The 18,680-nt window shown below is 39.9% G+C and overlaps 1 protein-coding gene across 8 annotated transcripts in view; it reads left to right on the forward strand.

Annotated features, from left to right (window-relative positions):
- Positions 1-18,680, forward strand: part of LOC100716104 (suppressor of cytokine signaling 2) — a 259,251-nt gene that overhangs the window by 191,364 nt on the left and 49,207 nt on the right. The window lies entirely within an intron of this gene.

Here is an 18,680-nt window from a genome sequence, read left to right on the forward strand (position 1 = left end):
ATATAAAATTGGAATCTGCTTTCCTGTTCATAGAATAACTGAAGATGACTCAAGCAAATTTTCTCTGACTAACATCAGACAGGAAAATAAAAATCCTGTCTCCCGCAGAGGGCAGCTGGCTTACCACGCCTGCTGGTGCTGGTGACCTGTGAGTCACCCATGGGTACGAAGCTTCCTCCTCTTCACACTCCCTGACCATGGTGCAGAAGTCAGAGCTGCCGTATGCACTGAGGCTGTGCCATGCTTCTGTCCAGCCAGGCATGCTGTGGGAGCACCTGGCAGAGCAGAAATAGGGGCCCGAGTGTGGGATGTGTGTAAGAGTGAGTGTCCCCCCTCCACCTTCCCTCCCGTCGCCTCCCTTTCTTGTGGTGTTAGGGGTTGAATCCAGGACTTTTACGCTGAGTACATTCTAGCATATTTTTTTTTTTTTTTTTTTTGAGACAAGGTCTGGCTAAGTCACTTATTTGCCCAGGCTGGGCTCAAACTTGCGCTCCTCCTGCCTCAGCTCCCAGAGAGCTAGGACTACTCATAGAACACCTTTACTGAGAGGAAACAAATTTGAAATCCTGGGTGTATTTGCAGTGTTTATTAGAGAAGCAAGTGTGTGATAGTACTTTCAAAGGGAATTTTGAAGGATGCTTCGCTTCGTGGGTCACCGACTCAGCTCATATATCTGGTTTCCAGTAAGAACTTGGGCAGCAAAACAGACAAACTTGGATCTCATCTGGCTTGTGACCAAGTCACTTAAGCCTTTGGGTGAGATTCTGGCATAAAAGGCTTATCTTTTTTTTTTTTTAATTTTATTTAAGAGGAAAAAGAGAAAAACACAAAACAAAACAAAGCGGTGTAAGGGTACACGTAATACAGAACTACAAAAAAAAAACATAACAGTAAGAAATCATCTGGTAATAGATTACATATTATCATCTTGGAAATAGTTGCTCAAATCACAGTATCAAAGAATACAAAGTGGACATTCAAACAGAGAGACTGCAAACAGCTGTGTTCAGTGATCCAAAAACATTAATATAGTCAGCTATTTAACACCCCTAAACACACTTGCTGTTATATCCGTTAGAGCTCTTTTTTTTCCCCTCTCTTTTTTACAACAAAATTTACACGTTTTAGATTTTATTATTCCTTAGTTCTTATTACTTTTTTGGGGGGGAGAGAATAAAGTCAAATATGGCAAAACAAAGCTGTCAATCATCTCATCTTTATCTGTATCTCATGATAATGTAGGATTGTGTCCTACATTATCAAAATGTTGTGATTCTAAATTCCTGCAGTATATGTGGGTGAAACAGGTCAGGTGGAACGTTAATTTTTGTTTTTGCCTTAAAATGTTGGAGAGGTAGCAAGGTCACAGACACAAATGTAGTACCTGTGCAGCCTGTGAGAGTGAAAGGGTTTGGCACAGTGGGGGTTCAAACCCTGTCACAAGTCCATATCACAACCTTGTCCATATTATGAACCTTGGAAGGTCATTAATTTTTATCAAACCACTGTTTGGGCTCATGTATAGCTGGTCAGTGGGCTTCTAAGATTTCTGGTACAAACTCAGCTTTATAGGTAAGGGATAGGGCTGTGGATTTTGGCAGACCTGAGCTTAAACTTTAGTTCTACCTTGTACTAAATATTTAAGCTTGTACGTATATCTCTGTTTAATGCCTCAAAATTTCGAACTTCTGTATCAGTAGAAATGAGAATGGTAATATCTGTTTCGTAGGATTTCCCAAAGACCACGCCTAGTCTGGTATTTAATATGTCGTAGGCACCTTCTAAATGTTAATTCCATCACCTTCGTGGTGGAGATAGACCTAGTGGAGTTGTTTCATTTTTATCCTGATGACCAGTTGCTCCCAGTTAAGAACAGTAGTTCCTTGGGCTTTGTCACAGATTCTGAATCTCTTCAATTTAGACTTCAGTTGTTCAAAAATAAAGATTTTGTCATTAAAGACACCATGCGGAGGGATAAATGTTCCATTTTCTAGTATAAATGTTCCATTTTCCAGTGGATATTGAAGGCAGTGGTGCTAAATGGAAGTGTCAGCTACTGTCTTGAGGCATAGTCACGGATGTCACCTCCTCCCCTGTGACAATGCAGGGACACAAGGCAAGAGTCACATGGATGATGGCCTGCTGTGATGGTGATTCTACAGATTGGCTGTTCCCAGGGGGAGTCTACTTTAGAACGTGTTTACTAAGTCTCCTACTGTGTGCGGGAATAGTGCCATAGTAATATAAGCACAGGTAAGACGTAATGAAATTGTTACCCACAGGGCTGTCTTAGCTTTTTCAAAGTTTTAGGCTGCAATTTGGACAAAACTGTATCTGAGTTCATCTTGGGAGGCTAAAATATTTTTCAATCATGTTGTGATTGGTTGAGATACCTTTGAAATTTCTATTTTGCTGGGTGTGAGATACCTTTGAAATTTCTATTTTGCTGCATGCCTGCAATCCCAGCACTCAGGAGTCTGAGGCAGGAGGATTACCACAAGTTTGAGGCCAGACTAGGATACATAGTGAGTTCAAGCCCATCCTGAATGACATAGTGAACCCCTATCACAAAAAACAAGCAAAACAAAACAAAGCAAGACAAAAATTTCTCCTTAGATTTTGCTTTTAAAGCCCTGGCACATTTTATTGCAGATTTTTTTTAAAATTACTGGTCTTAATTCTTAGAAAATAAATTTGATTTAGGTGCTTAGCCAGTAGTCACTTACCACTATGTTAATTTCATACGTGATGGCCACCACAGAGTAAATTTAGTTGACAATAAACCAGAATCATAAAGTTGAATGATAGATTTTCTTGTATGTGCCATAAACTGATTCTGGAGAGATAGGCAGTTCCAGAGAAATTGTTCTGCATCTTCCCCAGCTTGGAGCCACACCACTGGCATTTATTTATAGCTTCCCAGCAGGGAGGGCTGCTTTGAAATGCGTGGCGCTCATACATACGTGATGGGGGTAAAGGTGGCACCTGAGGGAACACTTGCAGATAGGCTGAAGCGAGGAAAAGGCTAGATTTAACTCCATCTAGGTCCTCTGGAGGTGGAGTGATACTATCGGGTGGTGTGGAGGAAAGGTCACGTTTTTATAGGGTTTGAGAATAATTTATAATCCCAAGCGATCTGGATGGAACATTGCAGGCTCGGGGTTGCAAGGATGGTCAGCACAGGTGTGCATACAGTGCTGGGCACTGTGGCATCAGCTTACAGGCTGTCAGTTTTGTTTGCTGTTGTTTTGTAGGGAACAGCTTGTTTATTGTGTAGGTCCCTCTCAAGTAAGATCGGACACTTAGCACACTCAGTTTTGTTTTGTTTTTCCTTCTAAATATTCTATCAAGTTCAAGGACAGATTTCCTCTAAGAGAAGGAAACAAGATACACTCTCAGAAGTCTTTCCTGAAGGGCGCATGTTTATGTCAAGTTCTTTAAACCTATACAAACTAGAGAAGATTGCCTCCTATTCTCACAAGGGCTCAGCGATGCATTTGGTACAGAGGGAGAAGCATGAGCCTGAAGCATGCGCACCTCTTTACCAGGTGCGTCGCCGAGCCCTTGTTAGAGCGACATTCTTGATCTTAGACTGAGGGTCTGAGGTCCTTGTTCTCTTCCACCTGAAGAGGACATCTGGTGGATCGGAAAGAGCCGTGGTACTGGAACCAGAACATGCTCTCCAGCCTCAGGTTTCTCTTTCCTGTGACACTGTTTCAGGTACAGCATTGGTGTGGGGAATCCAGGGCACAGGATACATGAGACAGGAACCCTGTGGATGGCTCTTAGTCCTTGGCATCGTTTGCCTTGCAACGATGAGACTTTGATTGTTCCAGAATGCAAACATCTGTCCTCCCTGTGGACTCCTCAAGCCCTTTGCCTCACAGATCTTGGCTCTCCCTCATGTTAAATTGGCCTTCTGCATATCTTACCTTTGGTAGTTGTTGTTTCAGAGGGAGATATGTGTTTCTCATCTCCTCCAGTCTTTTTCTCCTCCAAGGACTGTGTTGACGGACAGAATCTTATTGCCTAGAGCTGTCGGTTTTCCCCTGAAGGTGAAGTTTGTGTTTGCACCCAAGCGGATACTAAAGCATGCTGAGCATCTTCAGAGGATTACCTGGAACGCTGAAGCTCGTGTCATGGGAGGCTGTGCATGCAGCCTTGATATGGCAGGCTCTGCTGGCGCATGAGGGAACCAGGAGACAGCTTTGGAGTTCAAATGTTGATAATTTTACAGAGCCAGAAAGAGTGACTGAATGATTTAGAGTACAGGCAATGGCTAAGAACGTAGGCAAACAATAATTTGAAGTAGAGATTTTCATAAAGGTTATATAGCTTTAAAAATTGAAAGCATATTAGTGATTGCGAGGGATGGGAGGCAGACATGGTGGGCGGGAAGGATGACACGGGGACAGGCAGAGGTTTGGGAGAATGACGCGCATGTGCAGTACCTTGATTACCCAGACTGGCTTATGGTGGCACACAAATACAAAAGCATATGAAATTGTACCTTAAGTACGTCCAGATTACTGTATATCAAGCTTACCTCAATAAAGTTGTTAAAAATTATAGGAGGGAAATTTTGGAAGAAAGGTGTTTGCTGTGGAAAATAGCAATAGTGTAGGAAGAAAAATAAATCACAGTCCAAAATAATTGGTAGGGTTTTTTCCTTTTTCCCCTCTACAAATTCCCACATTGGGCCCTCTCATCAGATATCTTGTGATACCTAAGGTAGTCTGAACGCTTTAGGAGTCGGCTGCAGCTCCTTTTCTGTAGTAGCTGAGGCTTTAGAGAACTGTGAATTTACACAGCTCCTGGAAACTGAACACAAGCCCTTCCTACCCTTCCAGGGAACTTGTTGCTTAATGGAATTTTTTGGGAACTCCTAAGCAGTTTGAATTCTAGCCAGAGGTCTGTGAGTTGTTGTTAACTCTTTTATTCGAGGCCGCAAAGTTATAACTCATTTGCAAAACATCTTGAGGACCCAGCTGAAGGCAGAACTCTTGTTTTCTGGATGGAAACGAGGTGCGTTGTCCTTTCTAATGACTCTAATGGATGTAGCTCCGTCTTGCTTTTGGCCTCCAAGACCGAGGTAAACTGAAAGCTCAGCCATAAACCCTGCTCTGTATGCCTGTGTTTATTTTCACTGACCTTGAATTTCTATTTTATTTATAGTTTTGTGGCTTACAGTATATATTTTTGAATGTTGATATGGTTTTATATGTTCTGGATGGAAATCCCCCCAAATCCTTTTGTCATGAGTCAGAAAATGAAATCTGTGGTTTAATTCATTGACTTTTCTTCAGGCAAGAGACATTTGTGCTAGAAAAATAAAAACTATGAGAAACTCGAAAAACCAATATGGTTTGTCAGGTTTAAGTATGATTCTTAAGTTTGCCGTTGGCCTTTGGAATTAACTCTGTAGGTTCCAAATTTTGACGAGGTGTGAATTTCTGATAAAGTTTGGTTTATCATAAACCAAAAGAAAAAAGTAGAAGAAAGAAATCAAGCAACACTAATTATTGCCAGTAGCACCTCTAAGAAGTAAACATATTGTGTATATGCACTCACATGTACACTTACACACACACACACACACACACACACACACACACACACACTGTCATCCTCGTTCTACAAATGGCCAAGCATATCCCTCCCCCTTCTTCTCCCTCTTCATTCAAACATTGGGATTCCACCTATCACAGAACCATTATAGGAAAAAATTTCTAAAATACGGTATTATGTAAAATTAGTATGTCATTACGGAGAATGATGTGTAGGTTCCTCAAAAACTAAAACAGCAATTTCATATGATCCAGGAATCAGCACTACTGGGTGTCTGTCCAGAGGAAAGGAGTTCAGTACGCTGCAGAGCCAGCTGCATGCTCCTTAATGTATTATTCCCATAACCAAGTTACAGAATCAACTTAAGCACCCGTCATAGATAAATGGATCCTGATAATGTAGTATATACATGTGACAAGTACTATTCAGCCATAAAAGAGTATAAAGAAATCCTGCTGCTTTTGACAATATGAATGAACCTGGAAGACATTATGTTAAGGGAAAGGAGCCAGGAACAGAAAGACAAACACCATCTGATCTCACTCATAGGCAGAGTCTAAAAAGTTAAGCTCATAGAAACAGTGGAATGCTGGTTACCGGGGACCAGGAGTCAGGCATGGTTGGAGAAATGTTGCTGAAAAGATACAAAATTTCAGTTAGAGAACTCTTGTGCAGCATGATGAATTACAGTTAACAGCATAATTTTGATTTTAGAATTGCTAAGAGTATATTTCAAATGCTCACACACAAAAATATAGGTAAGGTATTGGGTATGTTAATTAGTTGCAAAATATCACATTTTATCCTATTAGTATCTGATTGTCAATTAAAATAATAGTATGAAATATTATTTCCAAAATAGAGAAAGATGAAAATTGTGCCAATGGATTTTTTTTTAATCTCAAAAAAGGTTTCTTCTAGAGGCTGAGGATTTAGCTCAGCAGCACAAGGGCCTGCCTGGCAAACGTGAGATCGTGAGTTCAATCCTCCGTACCAAAAAAAAAAAAAAAAAAAAAAAAGACTTCTTCCAGAAAAAGGCTCTGTGGTGACTAAGAGTGGTTAAATTTTTCTGTGTAGCTTTGTTATTCTACATTAATTTTCAATAATTAGAGATTCGGATAAATAGTTTATTTTACAAAGAAAAATATTTCTGAGAAGCTCAGCATGTTACTAACCATAACCACATGCAAATAACCACAGAAGTTTTCAAAGCATTTTTCTCTTCATATATATTTGGGAAGACCTAGAGAATAATTTGTTTTTGAAGAACATAATCTTAGGAGAGAGAGGGCCTCGTGAGTATTATAATTAAAAAATCAAGACAAAGTTAGGATATCAGGTATCAGGGCTTAGAAAGCGTGGAGTTGGAAGGTAGGAGAAGCTTACGGAACGGAGGTAAGATGTTAGAGACCCACTCTCCCCTCTGTTTTGTAACATTCTCTGGGTTAATTCAGTATGTGGAGAGGGGTTTATAGCTCACTGCTTTCTGCACTAAACAGTACCGGGGTCCAGAATTCAAGCTTGTACTTGCAGTGAATAGTTTGGTTATATTATGAGTTAAATAGTAGACAGCTAGCTACTATTAATTAGATCTATTATGTAAGTAGTAGTAAGTAGGTTATAAATTATATATTAGAATAGCAGTATAACAGTTGAAAATTGTCTTCTCTTAGAGCTCTGGTATCATGAAATATATAATTATAGCAGATATTATGGGTAGTTGTAGCACCAACATTTTCTTTAAAAATTTTTTTAATTATAAAGAGAAATAACCAAAATTTCAAAATGTGATAATTAGAGGCTAGCAATGGTATATACATTGCATATTGTTATCTTCAAATCAGTGACTCAGAGCACAAGACACCTGCATTTAATTGTCTGAACAAAACCAGCACAAACGTTTCTCTTCAATGAGCTCAGAAAAATCTGCAGTATAACTATCTTAACTATTTATATATATATAGTTTCAATATTTTCTTTTTTTATTTAAAGAAAGAATAAACAAAACAGAAAAGGGTAAAAATAATACATAATTTCAAAGAAAAAATAAACAGTAAGAAATCACTAGTTGATAATTACATATTGTCCTCTTACAAATAGTTGTTCAAGTTACAAAAGTGAAGCATACAAAGTGGACATTCAAACAGTGAGACTGTAAACAGTTCTGTTCAACTAGTCAACAAAAACTTAGTAATATGATTAACAATACTATACACTTAAACATACATGCAGTTATCCATATCGTCACGTATGTTAAGATTAAACAAACCAAAGCAGGCTATCTCTGAACAAAGAATAATACTATTTCTGGGTTTCACATCATAACACTATGGGATCAGCACTGGGTACTGTAGTGTCTCTTTTTTCTTCAAAGTAGTTGTTCATTTCATCAAGCATTGTAAGATCAATTCTCATAAACTGTTTATAGGTTCTACGCATGCACGAGTCTCTATATATATTTCTGTCCTTTCTATATTAGAGGAAGAAACAAAACAAAGCAAGACAAAACATATTCCTATAAACACATGAAATGAAAGTCATATAAAGCCACAGGACAAGGCATTCTATGATGGTTACTGTGTTGTCTCTTGTTATCTTCAATAGAATTGTCTATATCATCAGGCATAATATAATTGAATATAGCAGTACATAACAATATTAATAAAAATGAAACATTGTAGATAGTATAAAGCTTCAAAAACAGGTAATAGTCAAACCAGAATGGGTATCATAGTGAATCTTGTCATCTTCAGTATAGTTACCTCTACTCTCAGACTTGATACTGTCAATCATAACAGTTTTGAATAAAATCTGTTGATACAAACAGCAATCTATCAAACCAGATTTAACTAAGATCAGCCATGGTAAAACAGTATAAGTTATACAAGGCTTCAGATTAAGTTAATAGGAAATTAAGAATGATTACCGTACTATATCCTGCTATTTCTGGGATAGCTGTCTGTGCCCTCAGATCTCATGCAAGTAGGCAAACTGGGACAGAATATAATCTATCTAAACAGAGTGGTGTGAGTAATGTGGGTTTTAAATCCTGATACACTATTAACAAGTATTCTCTACTTCTTATTTTAGACTATTCCTCCCCTTTGACTCCCACAGGGTGCACTGTGCATTTTTGGGTCCCACCTATTCCCTCAGTTTTTAGATTGAGGGGGCGACCTGCTATTTATCTAAGTGGTTCCGAACCTTCTCCCTCCTGGACCTAATCTCAAGTTGTATTCCTTTACCTACAAAACCTGTCTGTCCAACCTATCTGCTGGTACTGGTTGAGTTGCCCCTATTACTCTCTGGTTCCCTGTCACATAGAGCATTGTTTTCTCATATTTGATTTTTGGTCTATAAACCCTTTTTCAGGTTAATTATATTTCCTCTATAGAGCCTCTCAGTGGACCCTGCCTCCTGATCTACTCTGCCTGTGTTTCTTTTTTTCTTTTCTTTTCTTTTATTTTTAGTGTATCAAGGCCATCTATATTAGAGATTATAGCCAACCTTCTCTGCTCATTTTTGTTGTGCTATTTTTCTGCTATTAGTTATCTGCTTTTCTCCTTCATTCCACTTTCTGCTCCATTCATTGAGGCCTCTCTGCCACTATTCCTGAAATCCTGGTACTTTTTTCTGTCTCTAGAATGTCCTTCAGTATTCTCTGTGGGATTGGATTGGTGGTTGTGAATTCCCCCAGTTCCTCTTTATCTTGGAAGAATCTTGTTTTTCCATTAATTTTTAGAGACAGTTTTGCAGGGTACAAAAATCTGGGCTGAAGGTTATTTTCTTCACTCCAAGCTCTTCTTGATTTGGTGGTCTGTGTCAAGAAGTCTGCTGTGATTTTGATGGGTTTTCCTTTATAGTGGTCTGTTTCTTTTTTCTGACAGCTTTTAATATTCTGTTCTTATATTGAGTTTCTGGGATCTTGATTATTGCATGCCTGGGTGTAACTCTGTTTTGGTTGTAGGTGGCTGTATGCTTTATACATCTGAATATCATTTCCTTTTCCTGTGCTTGGGAAGTTTTCCTTAATTATTTCTGTGAATAGCCTTTGTATTTCCTTTGTTTTTACTCCTGCTTCTTCATTCACATTCTTTATTCTTAAGTTATCGATCCTCTTGTTGTCTTCTAGCCTTTGTATTGTTACTGCTTGTTTTCTTGTTATTTTTAAGAGATCTTTCGTTTCATGATCACACACTGCAAACCTGTCTTCACATTTTGATAGTCTAGCCTTAGTTTCTTTCAAGCAGTTTTGGCAGCTTTCAATGGAGTTTTTTTTATTTCCTGGTAATCTCTTTGAACCTGTTTCATGTATTCTAGGTTTTCTTTATATTCTTCATCAGTGTTTCTCTCCTTTTTTTGTGTTCCTCCATTCTTCTGGCTGTGTCTTCTTAAGAGGTGCTTAGCATTTCATTATTAATTACTTATATCTTGCTTACTTGATTAAATATTTCACTTTTGGGCTCATCTATGAGGTCCTGAAGATAATCTCTTTATGTCCACGGATGCCATGTCTGATATTGCCTGTTTGCTGCCCTCAGTCTCTTTTGTATTTACCTCTCCTGGGTCAGTGTTCTCAGGGCTGGGGACTGGGGACTTTTTCTTGTTTATTTCTCTTGCCATGTTTTTGGTTTGTTCCAAACAGGTGTATAGAGGAGGTCCTAGCTCCTTTCCTTGTTGGTTATGGTTCTTCTGAAGTGCACTGGCTAGTGATTTCTGTTCTCTTCAGTTTGCTGTTGGTCACTGAGGTGCCAGCAGGGGCAGCATATGCTGGCCTCTCCCCACTGGGTCAGTCAACCACAAGGGTCAATGCAGGTCCTTTGCCGGCTCTGTTGTCGTTGGGCTTGCCCACCTCTGACTTCATCGCAACTGTGGTTCCAGCGAGTTTCAGTTGCAGGAGTTCAGTCAGCTTGGTTGAAGTGGTGGGAATTCGGGTGGCTCTGGTGAGTTGCAGCCACGTGAGTTCAGGTACTGTGGTGAGGGCACCGTGGCTGCTAATCTTAGCTGTTCCAGTGGTAGCTCCGGGACTCCATGTTTGACTGGTTCTTTTCTGTTTGGTTTCTTCCTGGGTCGAGAGGATCCATCTCACTCTGTCTGCACCTCCCCATGATGTTTTATTCCAGCATCTGAGTTGTCTGTCTCAGGGAGCCTCTGTATTCTGCTGCTTATCTATCCGCCATCTTTAGCGCCTCATATTTTCAATATGAGAATATTGAACTTAATATGTGGCAGGAACTATTCTAGTTGTGAATATTCACTCACTTAACTAATCAAAGCAGATACTGTTATTCCCTTTTGCAGATGAAGAAACAGAAACAGAAAGGTTAAGTGACTTGTAAGGTCCTCTAGATTAAGTGGCAAAGCCTTGATTTGAACCTAGTATCTCTAGTTAATTTCTATTCTCAACTGCTCTGCTATCTCAACAGGACTGAGATTTACACAGCTAAAATAAAATTATAAAGTTCCATCTGTGTAAAAGTTAACAACATACAGAATTTTCAAGATTCTAAATCTTCATGTCTCAAGTATTTGTACACAGGACCACAGATAATCCGTGAATGAACAAGAGGCAAGTTAATTATACAATTAATTCATTAATGCTCTAAAGTCATTAAATGAACTAATGATACAAATAAATGATTCATATATGCACCACTACATACTAAGGGTTTAGCCAAACAACCCACAATAAATTAAATTGCTGTTGATAAAAGTGAGTAATTTATAATAAAAAAGGATGAACAGGAGAATTGCAAATGGTAAGCAACTCAAGACACGCATAGGTGATTAGGCATTCTTCCCCAATTTATTGAAATGCCAGCCATCTGTGAATTTGTCTGCAACAGGCCAGGCATTGTACATCGAGCAAACTTCTTACCATAATCTCAAATGAGTCATCTGAAAATTCTAGGAATGTGCTAATTTTAGTAATCCTAAATTATTTCCCTAATAAGATATGTTTCTTATGCACAAATATAAAACTAAAAAAAAAAAAAAACAGCCAGATGAAAAACGACTTGCACTTCCTCCATTGTTAGACCCGCTGGTAAGGGCTTGTGTTTTTCCATCCATTTACTGCTCACCTGATGCCCATCAGAAACCCCACCTTAAATGAAGACTGACCTGTGTGCATTTTATTGAAGTCAGTCCACTAAAGCATTAGAGCTGGAATTTCTCAGTGAAAGCACCGTGTAACCGGGTTTTCTGTTTTCCTTTGCACAACAAACAGTATTTCTTTTAAAAATCTTTTTCAGATTTGCTTCAAAATAATGAGTGGGGTAGGAGGCTTGTGGTAAGTTTGAGCCCAGCCTGGCTACATACTGCATTCAAGGCCAGCCTGAACTGCGTGACAAGACCCTATCTTTCCCCACACCTTTGCCCTGCTCCCTTTAAAAAGCAAAATGATGATTGGGAGGGTTGATGGAAGAAGTATCAAGAGTTGATAATTGTCAAAGCTGGTTTGCTGTATTGCCCTCTACTTTTGTGTATGTTTGAAAATAAAAATTGACTATCTACTTCTTTCTTTGTTCATCTTTATAGCAGAGTTTCTAGAAATAAGTCTGTGCCTCAGTTCTAGCCCATCACCCTCTGTTTTCTGTTCAGTCCACTTACTGTGATTGTGTTTCCTACCAGTCCACCAGACGTACTTTGTCAAGGTCACCACTGACCCATTAAGCCACTCTATGGAATTGTTCGTTCCTTCATCTCGTGTCACCTGACTTGCAGTGAATATGATGTCATGCATTGCTTTTTGCATCTTTTGTCTTGACTGATGTCAAGCTACACTTTCTTGTTTCAGTGATGTGGCTCTGGTTGTATCTAGTCCTTTGACCCTAGCTTTTGGAAAGACTTCACTGCTGGATCCCTGACTTGCTCTCCTCTCTTTCTCATTGGGTCCTATTGATTTTAACGTCTTCTCTTTGCTGATTTTCATCTTTAACCCTGAACTTCTGAGACTCTTAACATGTTAATGTGTTCTCAGAACTCTAACCTCATCCCTTCTTTCTTCAGCTTCCTGTTCTATTACAACAACTCTAGATTTACCCAGCTTCACAGACTGACCGTCTACTTTCTTTACCTCCTATGTAGGACGCTAGTCTGGTCATCTGTCACCTCTCACTAGGCTTTGGTGTCACCGTCTATCCTGTTTTCCTGCTTCTGTGCTTGCCCCTGTAGTCAGAAAGATTTTTTAAAACTTAAATGTCGCTTTCTTACAGGAAATCCTCCTTTGGTTCTCATTTATGCTCAGAAGGTGTCCACATTCTTTGATGTGGCTTCTGTCTGTTCCTTTTCTCCTGCCTTTCTTCCACCACTGTCTATGGTCATTCTGGTCTCCTTTCTGGTCTCTATCTGTACTAGATGCACGTCTTACCTCAAAGTCTTTTTGCTTTTCTCTCTGGTATACGGATCATTATAAGCCTGTTGCCTTATTATCTTAAGTCTCAGACAAGTCACCTCTCCAGAGGTTTCCCTTGACCATTCTGTCTGTGGTATGCACTAACTCCAATTACACTCTTTCCCATAGTGTATTTTATTTGAATTTGTGTATGGCATGCATATTTTTTTGTGTACTTCACTTTTGCCACTGGCCTGTGAACAGCTAAAGAGCAGGTGCTTTTGTCTTTTCAGTGCTGTGCCCTTGATTCCTAGAACAGCATCTGGAGTACACAGGAAGTGAGTATTTATTACACACAAGTGATGAATGACTTTTGCTTGTGATTGAAGATCAAAGAACCTGGCTCATCTCTGTAGTCTTACCTCAGACTAATTTCCCCATTCCCAATCCCTCACTCATTTGGACCCTGTATGCCATTTAAAAGCTTGTCCAACTTTTGTGAGGAGATTAAACAAATGCTCTACTTTGGGTTCTTTGTGATTTTCAATATTCACATTCTGTCCTAAGTACCACACAGAGGGGTCTTATCCAGTTTCTGCAGAAGATTGTAACATACGTTCTTTTGCAGCAATATTTCAGGTTCACACTATTCATCAGGAGAGCCAGGGCCTTCCTTGCTCTAAGCAAATAATAACAGAGGTCCACCAGCTCCATTCCCTCTTTGATGTGAGACAAAGATCTGCCTGGTGTCACTCGGCTCCTTTCTTCCCTTGTCTTCTGTTTTCCTTTAGAAAGTAACCCATATATTTCTAGCTTAGTGAGATCGCCTGCTAGTATAGGCCCTTCCCAGACTTTTATATAACTAAGAGGTGAGCTGAACCCTAATTTTAATGTGATGGTAGAGCAGCTTGTTGTAAAGTAGTCAGAGCAGGGACAAGGATATTAATTTGGTTGTTAGACTGGGAACAAATAGTAATGTTCCAGGGCTTGAATAAATTCTAATAACCTCTTAGTAGAGAAGTTGTTGTCAAAGAGAAATCGTTTGTCACATCCTAAAGTAGATTAGTGCTTCAGGAAATCTTCTATGTGAAGTGTTATGGTTTATACCTAGATGTCCCTCAAAACCTCATGTGTTCATAAGTGGGTCTTTGCAGATGTGATTGGATCATGGGGATGTGATACTCATCAGTGCAGTAGTTTATAGATGTGATGTTGAGAGTTGGGGTCTGGCTGGTGAAGATAGGTCACTGACACTTTGGCATGGAAGGGTCTGTCTCCCTCCTCTCCCTTGATCTCTGTGTCCACTTCCTGCCTATTATGCTATGAGCTGCTTCTCTTTGGCTATACTTCTTTGTATTGCCTTCCTTTCTTGGAGCCAAACAGCTATGGTATGAAATGTCTCCAAATTGTGAGCGAAAATAAACCTTTCTTCCTTTGAGTTGTGAGTATCAGATATTTATTATGTCTCATCTATGAGAAAGTAACTAAGAAATGGAAGATAAGTTGGAGCCACCAATTATTACCTGTTTATCTAATGAGTGTAATAATATCTATTTTTGTATACTTGGTAGATGGTTGGGAGGATAAGTTGATTTCTTTTCTTTTTAAGGAGTTTTGGATTTTTTCCTCAAAGAACTACATCTTGAAAATTTTTAGAAAACGTAAGACATTGGGTATTTTCCTTTTTGCTATAGCACATGGTTTCATTATTGATATTCTTTTGCATAAAATAAAGAGAAATCTGTACTTTTTGAGGATCATCTTAATAATAAATATTCTTTTTGAGTATTATTTACTGTTAGCTGAATTTTCTTAAGAGGTTTTAGTTAAACTCCCTGTTTCCTGAGATCCTAGAGTTAACGGGTCTCTTTGGCATGCATGGTTTTTATTTTCTGGTTCTTGTATCCTTCTGCTCAATCAGAGCTCTTGTTTTTTGTGAGTCTCTCTTCTGCCCTTGGTATGTGTCTCAGTGCTTGTGAGCAGCTTGGGCCTGAGATCATGTGATTTGTCACTGTCACCACTGCTGCTTCCACTGGCAGCTCGAGCATCTGCGTGGCACAGCTGCTGCCGCCCTGGGCTCAGCCTCTCCACTTACATGTAAATGTTAGGGGGTCTGGAAAATGAAAACGCTGTTGTCAGAGCATCCGACTTCAGACTTTGTTTTGTGAAACAGTGGTCTTAGAAAAACACCTTGATAAGTGCTTGAAGAAGGAAAGGAGACCTCAGGGGTGGATGTTGGTAGAGTTGCTCTGCCTGAGTCTGGGGAAGCACTTGGTGGTTATTCAGAGAGTGAGGGAGACATGTGCTGGGGCAGAAGAGAAGGGCAGGTGAAGGAGGGGTCAAGCATCACCTCAGACCAAGATGCAACCACTATTGTGATCCCCAGGCTTTTCTGGGAAGTCTCCTACGCATGTGCATTCCGCTGTGAAGATGTCATTCACATGGCAGTGATGTCATATGTGTAGAGACAACACACCGGTCACCAGCAGCCCAGAACTGAAGGAAAACCCGAGCACACAATGTCCCAAAAAGACTGAGAAGCCTTTGTGTTTCGAGAGTCGATGAAATTTTGAGCCAAGGCACTGAGAATTCCAACTACCACCTGGGCTGTGTCTTAGTAATACCTGACATAATTTTGTCTGATTATACTGTATCCCATAAGTACATACAGGTATTAAGTGCCACTTAAAAATGAAAGAATTATAATACCGCTTATATTGCAGTTTATGTGTGTTTGCTGGGCTTATGTTTTTTAAATTCTATTAAATAAAATTTTTGTTCTGATTCCAGGGCCTGTGAGTGTTAGGCGAGCCCTCTACCCCTGAGCTACAACCCTGGCCCCTAAAAATTCCTTTATTTAACAAAGAACATAATAGCGTATAATGATATCCTATTAGCAGTATTAAAAATTGAGACAAAGAAATGTATTTTGGCCAGATGTGTCTAGAATAAGGTGTGTGGCAGGCAGGTGTGTGCGCGGACAGCCCAGCAGGTACAGTTCTTACATTTGCCCAGCTCCCAGGTCTGATGATTCATTCCAGTGGCATCTCAGGTTTTGGGTAATTTATTAAGAGGACCAGTAGGGTTTTGCTCAATATTAGAAATACTGTCTTTCCACAGCATTTACGTTTCAAGTGAAACATTTTCTTTCTTAGGTTTTACCCAAGACTGCTGGCAGCTCTTCTCTGTCCCCATGGCACTTTCTCAACTTGACACATTATTTGTAATAGGTGGGAAGTATTTTACTTTATTTCTCAGGAGAATATATCTTTTTCAAAAGCATAAAGCTGTATTTTGTCTGTATTTTGTGGCTTCTTCAAATTATTTGCTAGAGAAATGTTGGAAATGTAAGCCAGGGTATACAAGGAACAGAAGTGCTTTTGTTTGATGTTACTCCCTGGAATGAAAGGCTCGTGAAGAGGTTAGTGAGAAGTAAGCACCGTTGTAAGTTATCTGACAAGTATTGAGTCATCCAGCCCTTCTGGCAACCTTACGGCAGTCATTCTTACCCATGTCTTTCTCTATTTTATAGAAAAATTAGACACAGAGAGGTCAAGGGACTTTCTCAAAGTCATAGAGTTGGGGCTGGAAATTTAGCTCAGTGGCACAAGCACCTGCATGGCAAGCACAAGGTCATGAGTTTGATCCCTGGTATCAACAAAAAACAAAACAAACAAACAAGAATTCACAGAGCTAGTTTGTGACAGAACTCAATCTGACTTCTGACAGGCTCCTGAGTGTGGGCTTGTGACCTCAGGCTTTCTCTGTGAGGATGGAAGAGACTCAAACCCCAGCACCTGAGCTCTGAATCTGCCGAGTCACAGCTGCTGCGTCCCTGTGCTATTCCCTGAGAGCCAAAAGTAGCCATGCGGCCGACTCCTTGTGCAAGCTCCCCCCCTTGAACTGTAAGATTTGCTCTCAAATTGGGTCTCAGAACCCAGGACATCCAAACATTTTAAGAGAAGTAGGTATTTTTGTTTAAATAGTTAACTAAAACTGTCATACAACCGTATTCAGGATCATCTTGTAATGAATGGAGCCCTCCTCTGGAATTTAGCTTTTGAGGTTGTGTCTGTATTTGTGGCTGTGATGAGAGTGAGTGTCAGTCACCTACAGTAGCCACACCCTGAAGCTTTGGAACTCATTTTTCACCGCAGCGTAGTATACGAGCTGCCAAAGTGAATGCTGCATTCACACCCATGAACGTAAAGGCCCTGGAGCACTGTTGCCCTTTTCCGCATGGGAAGTACCTTGCTCTCCTGTACTCCCCTCTGCTCTGGCTGACAGGACCTGCACCCCAGCCACATCTGCAAACCAAAAGCCATAGCATTTCATAGTGAGCGCATCCAGGCTGCAGTTTGCTTCCGCAATGGGAATACTCCACTGAAAGACACTTCATGGATTAAGTCTTCAGTGTTGGAAGTTACTTAATTAATTGAATCTTTGACGTCAGATCAGAAGAACAAAATAAAGTTATGAAATAATGAGCCATGGTTTTGTTGTGGATTGCAAAGAAAATAACAGGTAGTTTAAAAATCTGTACATCAGATGTTACACATTAAGAAAAGGACAAAGCAGAGTGTTTTTGGTGTTGGAACAGAGGTTTTGTATTATTCCATAAACAGTTGCATCAAAAAAACCTATGCCAAATCAGCTGGTGCCACATATTTATTGACTTTGTATGCATTGACTTTGTGCCTAGATCCCATCTTTGAATATGTCAGCCTACGATTCAGAAAATGTGGTGACAATTACATATTGATGACTTTTATATTAGATTATAAATTTTTGCTTATTTTGGGATCCATGGTGTTAGGGTTCTTGAGAGAAGAACACATAGACTAGCTAGCTAGAAAGGTAGATAGATAAGGAGATTTTTTATAGGAATTGGCTCAAGTGATTACTGAGACTTAGCAGTTGTCTGGAAGCTGGAGAAATGGGGAACTGGTTGTATCATTTAGTGGGAGGATGAGGAAGGAAAGGGATGTAAGTCCCTGTTAGAGATCCAGTGTCCGTTCATGTCCAGTGACAGGAGAAAATGGATGTTTTAGCTCAAGGAGAGGGAGAGAATTTACCCTTCCTTGCCTTTGGCTCTACTTAGGGCCATCATGGATTACATGATGAGTCCAAATCTATAGCATGTGGAACAGTCACATACACTGTAGGGTGGCTGGATTAGCTATTTACACAATTCTGCGTGTTCTGGGTTCAGACAGTTTTATTCTTGTTTAATATGGTATATAAGATAGTAGTTAGGGTTAAATTCAGGTTAAATATTTCAGGCAATGGTACTTCATGTGTGTGTCTTTTTGTTTTCAAGTCTGTCCGATCAAGTGGTACATGAAGCTTGGCAGTCTCGTTTGTAATAATATTAAAATTATCAGGGGGTTGAGACATTTTCAGTTCAGCCTTCTGTTACTGGGCTTTCTGTCACCCATTCACATAATGACTGACTGTCCGCTAAGGGTCATTACCAAGCCACAGTATTTTAAGAAAGGGATGCAAAATGGTAGTTTTCTTCTCTTTCTTTTTTAAGTGGCAGTTTTCTAATTTCTGCATTCTTTCTGCATCTCTTAGATGACACTCATCTCTGAAGAACTGTCCCTGAGAGGCAGTTCTTAGGCCAGCTTTCAATGACAAGGCAGCGCTAAGGTCGGTTGGGCCAGGCTGCTGAGCTACTTGTCCAGTGGCCAAGGTGGCCACAGCTGATTCCTTTCCTCACCTGGGAAGGCCAAGGTTTTTGACACGCGCTAAGATGCACGGGCTCTGCACATTC

This window comes from Cavia porcellus, unplaced genomic scaffold (genome assembly GCF_034190915.1).
Source record: "Cavia porcellus strain 051 isolate PalLab524CR breed Dunkin Hartley unplaced genomic scaffold, mCavPor4.1 scaffold_8, whole genome shotgun sequence".
NCBI lineage: Eukaryota > Metazoa > Chordata > Mammalia > Rodentia > Caviidae > Cavia > Cavia porcellus.